Here is an 8,883-nt window from a genome sequence, read left to right as displayed (position 1 = left end):
GATTTTCCAGGCAAGAGTACTGGAGTGGGATGCCATTGCCTTCTCCCATCCATTTGCATCAGTGTTCAAAAAATGCAATACCACAAACTGTTCTTTATATCCATTAAATACAATTATCTGGTAAAAGTTATGTATGTGTATGTGTATGTGCATGTTGTGTGTGTTTGCAAGGATTGTAGATCAAAAATAACTGCCATGAAGTTTTTAGAATATTTTATTAACAAAGAAAAGGAACTAAAGCAGGTGTTAATTCAAAAGTAACAGTTGTTGAAAGATATCAGAATATACCAGAAAATAATCAGAACTTGGTTTCAAATGAAGTGATAATGCAGTGTTTTCACACAATGAATCTGTTCCTAGAAACTTAGTCATCAAATTAGGGCATAAAAAGAGAAACTCTAATAATATCGCAGAAGAACCAAAAGAAGAAGCTAACAAGAATTCAACATGTGGAGATCAACTACAACAATGAAATTGTGCTATTAATAGAATTTATAACAACAATTAAACTCTAATATTTTGCCTAATGGTAGCAAAGTTTATGGAGGGTTCAACCAGGAGCTAGATATCCAAAGGAGTCATCACAGGGCCCTGGAATTATATATATGGTAACTCAATGAATAATTGCAAATTTTTAGTTTCTCAAAAGAGAAAACTTTTGAGAGAGTTTGAATAAAACTTCATTGTCGGGACTTCCCTGGTGGTCCAGTGGCTAGGACTCTGTGCTCCCAATGCAGGGGGCCAGGGTTCAATCCCTGGTCAGGGAACTTGATCCCACATGCTGCAGCTAAGGCCGGGAACAGCCAAATAAATAAATAAAATAAATAAATATAAAAACAAACAAACAAACAAAAAAAACTTCATCGTCTGTTCATACTGAGTTCAGAGCCTTTGAGGCTCCAGAAAATGTCCCTAAGTCTTTGCTAAAAAAAAAAAAAAAAAAGTCTTTGCTTTCTTCATCTGCTCTGAACTTGCTACTTCTCTTAGATCCACAGATGGTTTGAAATCCTGCCCCCATCACAGTCAGCCGCAAGGGTTGTATGGAGATTCTGAATGAAACTTTCAGAGCTGTGAAATCTTAAGTCTTCGAAGGGTCTTCTGCCTACCCTGAGCTGAAAAAACTTTAGTATGACCACCATGATGGCCACCAGCACTACCTTACACCTCAGCTGGCGTCTCTCATATTCTGCCCTGCACCTAAAAAGGACTTCTCTTTATGGCCCCCAAAGATTCTGCCTAGGCTTCAGACACCTCTTTCTTGGCAATGTAGATGTTTTTCTGGACTTCACCAAAGGTTTCACTAGTCTTTCCTTAAGTCCTTTCATGACTTGTTCATTTTATACATTCCACTTGAAGTCTCAGGTATTGTAAGAAGTGATCATATTTATGTTTTCTCCTCACTTTTTTCACTTCTTTAAAACAATCATCTGAACAGATATTTCATATGTATGAAATTTAAAATACTTTCCTTTTTGTCCTCTGTGCTCACAGTACTGGCTATCAGATTCATCACTGCTTAGAAAGGCTATTAAATAATTGAGCATCACATTTCACTGATGCTCCAGTAGGCAAGACATTGGAATCCGTCATAAATAATCTAATGTGTGTGCTAAGTTGCTTTAGTCCTGTCCGACTCTTTTCGCCTCTATGAAGTATAGAGTAGCCCCAGGCTCCTCTTTCCATGGAATTCTCCAGGCAAAAATACTGGAGTGAGTTGCCTTGTCCTCTTCCAGGGGATCTTCCCAATTCAGGGATCAAACCCATGTCTCCTGCATTTCCTCTGTAGTTTTTCCTTCCTCTTCAGAGGAAGTAGTTTCTTCCTCTGAACCACCAGGGAAGCCAAACAGTCTAGTATAGGAAGGCATATTATTTTAGCCTAATGCAATAGAATATGTCAATACATTTGGAGAAGTCACAGTATAATTTCCTTAATGGTATCTGGAGGAATTCATCAAGGAAAGGGAATTCAGGATTTCTCCATGTTCTGTTTTCTGGCTCGACATTTCTTGATGTGTTGAATTTTGTGATTTAAAATGTTATAATTTTTTACCATGCAGGCTTTTCCTACCCTTAAGGGCTATGTGTCTGATTAGCATTTTTCAGTAATGGGAAAGTTGGGAGATTATCAGATTCCTTTTTTTTTTTTTTTGTAAATTAAACTTTATAATGAAAAGGCAGAGATTTATATTCATTTGATTCAATCACTTTAAACAATGTGTATTGACATTTTTTCATGTTTTTCAACTATCTGACAGAGACAGCTACTCAGTTTTTAGTGTCCTGTGCAGCACATTTGGGCTCCTAACCTAGTGAGAATTTAATTTGCTGAATTAAATTGAAAATGATGTTCTTTCCTCTGAGATCAGAGATGAAAGATTTAGAAGTGAGAGAAAGCAGAAGAAAGAGAAATTGACTTTAAAGAAGTTGTGAGATAGGCACCATCTGTCTTTGTTCACTATATTTCTATTTCTGTGCTCTTCCACTGCTTTGCACTGTAAACCCTGAGGTCCTTTCTCCTCTATCAGAGGCACCTACTTGGGATCTGTGCTGCAGGCATGTAGGACCATCTGGGATAGATGTTTGGATTCTACTCTATCCAGAAAAAATGGACCCACCCCTAATATTCTCTGTCCTTTGTTCATCTAGTTATGTTGCTGTTGGTTTAATGCATTAAGAAAACCAGAGTTTCTAAAAGTGAATCCAAAGTGTCCCCTGGGATGCTATTAAGTATTGTGTGATAAACTGGGGCTATAACCAAACACATTTGAGAATTGTTTGATTAAACAAAGTTTCTTTAGTGTTAGAAAGAAATTAATCTCCAAGTAATACATGAAATGTTTACTATTACTCAGCTATTTTGCTGTGGAACTGTATTTTATGGAGGTAGCTTTTATAGTCACTGTACCTGAAAATAAATTTGGAGAAGTGATACCACAGGTATTGATAATGGCTGGATATATTGTAAATATCAGTGACAGTTGCATTTTCATCTCAAGGTAGATGTATGTATGCCTTTTTGCTTCACCAATTACCGCAAGGGAAATTTTAGGTTTTTGTTTTTTTCTTCAAAAAAGTTTAATATGTCTGTGAACTTACATGCTATTCTATTTGAGTTGTTTTAGCTTTTAATTCCAATAAAGGTGAAAACCATATTTTAAACCTTTTACTTGTATTTTAGTATTTGCCAAATGCTGGCCCAGCATGAAGTCTCGATCATTAAATGTCAGTTGATTAATTGATTGAGGCACTGTTTATCTGACACAAAATAACCAGTAAGTTATTTAAATTTACTAGTTAAAGTATTAAAATTGTTTTCTTTGCTTAATAATTTGTTTTTAGGACCAATGTTCCTCAGTAGTTAATTTAAAAAAATAAAATTACTCCTAGGGCTTGTATAAAGATACAAGAACTTCATCACTTTGAAATCATCATATTGAAGCTATTTTCATTGATCAGTGCTTTTTAGGGACCTGCCTAGGATCTTTTGAAGAGTATCATGTTCCCTTTTATGAAAACTGGGAGCATGAAAAAGACTGGGGAAGAAAGAGGCCTTATGCAAACTTCTGCCAGACAAACGTGGGGTTTCTGAAATACAGACTAACTGCAGTGATTGATTTTTTTCCCCACCTCAGCAACACAGAAGGTGATACAATATTAGGCAAGGACATAAAGCATATTCAGGAAGCCAACACATCCTCTGGTAGTCTGTCAGTCAAAGATATATCAAGCTTCAGACTGAGATGAAAGTGCTCCATGCAGGAGCACTGTCCAATTTTCTTTATGGATGTGAGACTGGATCTGTTACTAGTGTATGACTTCCGGCAACACGACCGTCTTGCTATGTTTCACATTAGATGGCAGACTGTTTCCAAGTGCAAGAATTTAGGAAACAGTGGGTCATCAGGTGTTGACAATAGTATCATTAAAAATCAGTTCCACCAGGCTGGACATCTGTAGGAAGTGAATAACAAAATATCCCAGTTCTTGAGCAGGGAGGGCCGTATACTGCGGTGAGGGACACTAGTGTTTCTTGTATACAAAGACATTCCAGGTTGTTAGCTTAGGTTCACAGTTCCCCAGAGAGCATTTTTCATCATTTAATGCATATCCACAACTTATTAGGAGTATTGACATGTTTTAGGGTTAGCAAGACAAATAAGAGAGTGTTTAGTTGAATAAGTATTTGTTATTGAATTAAAATACTTTAAATATAACTGTCATAAGTGCTAAAATAGTATATGCAATATGCCAGGGGAGGGCAAAAGAAGAATCTATTAAATTAGCCAATTAGTCATTCAACTCTGGAATTCCTCTGATGTGACTCTGGTCACCAGAAGGACCCTAATATCAGACCATGACTCAGGGGCTTCTGCCACCTAATGTTACAGAGCTTCTCATATATTCCTCGCCTAATTTCTCATCACTTTTTGTTGTAATTACTTATTTGATGATCTTTCTTCTTGGAGATTTTAGAGAGGCATCATCTACTAGAAATACAATGCAAGATGCACACGCCAGCCACTTATGTAGCTTTAAATTTTCTAGCACCTATGATAACAAAGGCAAAAAGGAACAGGTGAAATTAGTTTTAATATTCAGTTCAGTTCAGTTCAGTCGCTCAGTCATGTCCAGCTCTCTGCGACCCCATGGACTGCAGCACGCCAGGCCTCCCTGTCCATTGCCAACTCCCAGAGTTTACTCAAACTCATGTCCATTGAGTATTATGTTTAAAACAACATATTCAAAGTTTTGTAATTTTAAGATGTAATACATTAAATTTGTCCCATGTTGGACAGCACATCTTTAGAGAAATTTCATGTAGGCAGGGGAGACTCTATATATCTGATTTACTCCTATGTCCTAAGTACCTAGCACTGGAGATCAATAAATATTTGATGAATAAACCAATTTTTTAAAAAGTCTCTTGACAGCATTTGTAGCTAAAGAGAGAATCAAACATCCAAGAATGATTGCTCTAAGCAATGGATTCAGGCCTATAGTTTTTAAAGTTGGAGCAGCAATCTTCATTAGCAGCACAACTGAGGTTTGAAAAGTATTTTAGAGAAATGCAACAACTCACCGAAACTCATTAGTGAACAGATTTAAAAGAGAAGCTTTGAATGTGAAATACTACAGTGTGTCCCTACAAAGGACTAGTGTGTACTAATGAGGAGGAAATGGTGGTATCTGGTAGTGTTGTAATTGCATTTAGAGAGTGTCCCTCAGGATCAAATTACAACTACCTCTTATATATCTGGTGACTGATGATCTGTGATTTATTTGGATTTTCTACTTTTTTCTCTTGCTATTTTATCATTTGCCTGTGTAATTGCTTATTATAAACCTAGGAGACGAAATGGATTATAAGCCAGGGATGTGAAAACTAGGTCAGTAGAATTTAATTACTGAGAAACCTTTATTGGAAAGCATCTAAAACAAACAAACTAAAGCTATAATAATTACTAACCATCATTGGAAGACATAATTCAGAAGAGAATCCTTTTGAGTACAGAAAAATACCAATTATATGCCACATAACTTTAGGAGAAAGCAATGAAAGTAATACCAATAAAACCACCTATGTTATCTACATTATCATCTGAACACTTCTGTACTGTAACTGAGCAATCCAGTTTCATTTACGGAACTAATCTGACAAATACTTACAAAGTTTGCCTGACAATATATAACTAGAAAATAATTGAATTCACTTTTGAAAGCAAATACTAAAAAATGCTATAGGTCACTAATTTTCTACTAAGAATGTGAAGTTTTCAAAAACTACCATTTAAGGTAAAATTCCTTTTTTTTTTTTTTAAATGAACAAGTCACTGTTTTGTCAGCCATCTTTGCTGATGGAAGATTCTAGGATCTGAGATATTGTGATGAAAAGGAAGGGGTATATTTCTAGTTAGTCCCCTGGAAGAAACTGAATTTCAGATGAAAGCCTATTGATGAGTTTAAGTAGGTAATATATATATAGCACTTAGTGTTTGTATTGTATTAAATACTGTCACATATTCAGAAGCAGTATAAAGCATGACTGTGACCTGAGGAGAAGTATTAGACAGTCAACTATAAGGCATATTTCTTCATGAAGAAAGAGTTTTGAGTGAGGGGACATCAGTGAAGTTAGAAAAATCAGGAAGGGATTCACGGAAAGACGGGATTTGGATTTCAGTCCGAGAGCTGAAGAGGTGGAGAAGGCAGAGAGCAAAGGTACAGCGGCATAACGGGAGTGGCATGTCCCAGGAGATTGGATAGAGGTAGGAGTATGTGCTGAGAAGTGCAATGGGATTAGATTACAGTGCGGGGTAAAACTGAGGGTTTTGAAAGCCAGGCCAGGACACTCTTGTAGTGGGCAAAAGAAAGCTTCCTAAAAAGCAAGTGCTGCAGATAAAAGTTTTCTAATTTTTCAAAATGATTAAATTGTCTCTCATCTAGAGGCAGGATAAAAAGTCAGTTATTTCTTGTCCAGATTTAGGAATTTATGAAAATCAAGAAACATTTCTAATTTGTAAATGATGGGAGACAGCAAAACATGGAGCTAAGAAAAGCACAAAAGGTGCTTTAAAATTCACCTTTTAGTATAGTTGAAAGAAAATATGATTTTGGAAATGGTAATGTGCTTATGGTTAAAAAGATGTGCTTGTTTTGAGACATTGTATTAGTTGAGATAGGTTAAGCTTATAATACATAATATATGACCCCCATATCTCAGTGTTTTACAAAAATATATTCCCGAAACACTTGTTCAGTTCTGTTCTCAGTGCCTGTCCATAGCAGCTACCTTCCATGTGGTGACTCAGCAGACCAGGCGGCTTTGATCCGGTGGGCCCTGTATTATCAAGAAAAAGTCTCCTCCTGATCACAGTGGAAGAAGAGAGAGACTGGAAAATTGTGCAGGTTTTTTTTTTTTAACCAACTCAGCCCAGAATTAATGTGTGTCACTTTTGCTCAGATATACATTAGCCAGAATTATTATATTTCCCCAGTAACTACGTGGGGCTTAACAAGTGTAGACTGATATATCCAGAAACGAAAAAAAAACCCAAAAAACCAAAAAACTAGATATTAGTGAGTAGTCAAGCAAAAGATCAACAACAGACATATTGAGGGTGAAAATATCTACAATATAGTTAGTGGTGTAGGATTTAGATTCAATTTAGAGCTGAATATAAGCTGAGTGCACATTATATCTGTTAGTGTTGCTTTATTAAGGAAATTAACATTTGGGAATAGTGGCATTAAAAGGATGAAATGGCTAATTCTGCACAGGAAGGAGAACTTGGATTTGAACTCAGGACTAGTCTAAAACCAATTCCCTACCCTTAATCTAACACGTTATCACAACTGAGTAAGCAACTTGTTCTGAACAGCTTGAATATAAAATGATTACTCATAAATTGTTTAACTCCTTACACATAGTAAGGAAGCCAAGGACTGTGGACAGGCAGGTTTTAGACTAAGTCCTGGTCCTGGCACACACCCTCTGAGACTATTATATCCCTTTGACTAGTGTGAGAAAAATCATCACTGAAAATCCTAGCAAAATCTCTTTTTGGATCAATGCTTTAGCAACATACCTACAGTTGTTCTTTTAGCTATCTTATCCAATATTTTTATTACTAAATGGGAGTGAGAATCAATATTTTTATTCTGGGGTGGGTATATGTGGCAATATTATAAATATTAAGGTTATTATTGCTCACAATTATTTTATCTCTCAAGTTGCAATTTATCATATGGACTCAGACTATCTCCAGAATCAACTTTTATTAGGTATTTAACAATCTTATCAGGTCTTTGTCAGTTGCACCAGTGTAAAATACTCCTGTTGATCAAATCAACATAACGTATTCTAATGATAAGGAAGATCTAATACATGAAAACTGGTAGTGGCCAGGGGCAAGAATTGCATTGAAAATGTTGGGGAGGAGTCTGTGGAAACTAATTATACCATCATACCAATCTGAGTATCTGCTACTTTGTACACTGGAATATCAGTTAACAGTAAAACAAACAAAACAAAACAAAATTAAAAAAAAGAAAAGCTATCATACTCAAAACACTATACCCTGTGGTACTATAGAGAAGACATCATCCTTGATATAGAGGATATAATATTCCATTGATATTCAATCTTTAATAGGTCCCTAGAGGGCCTGTTAAAGCATATTTATGTATCAAATCCCACAGTTTCTGATTCAAGAAGTCTGGGGTAGGGGCCTAGAATTTTCATTTCTGGTAAGTTTCCAGGTGACGCTGATGCTGTTGGTCTGGGGATCACGGTTAGAGCCACTGTTGTTCTCAGACCTACTGACAGAAACTGGGGATAGCTCTCAGGGATGCGTGTTTTATTAGGCCATTCAAGACACTCTGATGTGTGATGTGTGATAAAGTCTGAGAATCACTGATCTATTAGCATTGAGCAAATGCACTAATTTATTTTTATTCAGCCGATAGGCAAAGTTTAAAGGAAGAGATTCCGATTTCATTGACTTGATGTTTAGATCTGTTATATGTGTGAGGATATATTATACTGCTAGGCACCAGGGATACAAAGTTGAGTAGGAGATCATACTCTACTCCAAGAGTTAACAATCCAGAAATGAAGAAAAATGTAATCAAATAAGCGCTAAGTTGCCATCATGTGGTCTAGGGTTAGGGCATAGAAAAGATGTCTTTAATGTTGTCATTTGATGAACTGGTTGGGGAAAACCAGAAGCACTAAGAAAGGAGCCTTTGGGCACCATGTTTAAGCACTGTCTTCTTTATGAAGCCTGAGCAGGGTCTTGAATTTATAAAATGTATTTATCCTGGTGGTGAGAGGTGAGAGGGAAGGACATTTCAGGCAGAGGGAATTTCATTGCAGTGAAACAT

General features: G+C 36.3%; 1 non-coding gene across 1 annotated transcript; it reads left to right on the top strand.

Moving 5' to 3' along the window:
• Positions 1 to 694: 694 nt before the first annotated feature.
• Positions 695 to 767, top strand: TRNAG-CCC. Its single transcript has one exon. It is a non-coding gene; the product is annotated as a tRNA-Gly (tRNA).
• The last annotated feature ends 8,116 nt before the right edge of the window (positions 768 to 8,883 follow it).

This window comes from Cervus elaphus, chromosome 11 (genome assembly GCF_910594005.1).
Source record: "Cervus elaphus chromosome 11, mCerEla1.1, whole genome shotgun sequence".
Lineage (NCBI taxonomy): Eukaryota > Metazoa > Chordata > Mammalia > Artiodactyla > Cervidae > Cervus > Cervus elaphus.
The sequence above is the reverse complement of the archived record's forward strand: the minus strand, read 5'-3'. Positions and strand labels throughout refer to the sequence as shown.